A 1,404-nucleotide genomic window follows, 5' to 3' on the forward strand; every position below is an offset into this window, starting at 1 on the left:
ATGTTTCATCTGCATTCCTTACACTGCTGCTGGCAGCACTCTATCCTCATGCAGGAAATCCATAAAGCCTTTCACTTTACAGATCAAATTCCACTTATTGCTATCAGAAATCTTTCTAAGTCAATGAACAATTAAAATAATTACCTTTAATCATATTCTTCAATTATTCCACAGCACCAAGGGAAGACTCGCAGGACTGGGACCAGATGTAAAGACACTCTGCTGTGATTAAAACTAGCTGAGTTGTTCCAATGACGATAAAATACAGACAATTCACCCCCTCTGGGAAAAAAACCCTGTACGTCTTAAACAGTTTCATATTTAAAGCCATTAGAGTGGCTCAAAGGAATGAATCGATACCTGTGGGGACTCCTTCAAAAGAGGTGCCACTTTAAAAGTAATATAAAGCAGAAAACAGCTACTCAGAAGAAAAGGCTGCTGCATATTCACAGGATGAGCAAAGCAGTTGTCAGTGCTGGGCAGGTTAGTTGATGAATCTATCCTCATCCTCCAGGTATCAATGGGTGCCAAAAGACATTATATAGGTGCTGCCAATAGAAATGATTTAATTTGAAGTTTTATACTAGCTGATATTTTACTTGAGACATCAGGTCTTCAAAGTGCATGGCTGTGGCAAACCCCCCCTCTGAGTTAAAATACATCGTGCTCTTGGGCTTGTAGAGAATAGCTGGAAGCCCTGATCTCTGCCATAACATAAAGGCTCAGAAACCAGGAAATCGATAGTAATATTAGTAATTAATAGTAGTAATAATAAAAAAAAAACAAACAAACAAACAAAAAAAATGAACACAAAACTTCTAAATTGTCAGGGCTATTTTGTGCCTGCTTGCGGACATTTGAATTTTCAGAGTTGCAAACACAAGCTCAGTAAATGGCAGGCTCACATCAGCTTGCTACTGGAGAGGCAGTCACTTCCCAGTGACACACACGAAGCCCAAGAAGTTTCTGTTGTACCTTCTGTTGTACTTAGTGTCCAAAATGTCTGTGCCCGGACAGACCAGCCCACGCCAAGCTGAGAATCTGCAACGTCTTGCACAGTGAGTGTCCCACTTTGGCTCATCTCTGCTCAGTGCTGGAGCTTGAAGCACAGCAGCATCCCAGCAACATCCACTAAAACTGGGCAGTCCCAAAGCAGATGTTGAAGCCTTCTTTTCAAGGAAAATTCATGTGGTATAGCCACCAGCCACATTTTGCTGAAGGGTTTAGATGTGTATCACATTCAGAACTTGTCATGGCTTCAACTGGTTTTAATTCTGTTGAGTTTAGCGGGAGCAAAATGAATATATGACTGCACCATCGTTGTAAGCCATAGATATCTTCCCACCCTGACTAAAGAAAAATAAAAAACCTCATCCTGTGGCCTTGATTATTCATAAATTAAGA

The sequence above is a fragment of the Tympanuchus pallidicinctus genome, unplaced genomic scaffold (assembly GCF_026119805.1).
Source record: "Tympanuchus pallidicinctus isolate F22 unplaced genomic scaffold, pur_lepc_1.0 scaffold16, whole genome shotgun sequence".
NCBI classification, from domain to species: domain Eukaryota; kingdom Metazoa; phylum Chordata; class Aves; order Galliformes; family Phasianidae; genus Tympanuchus; species Tympanuchus pallidicinctus.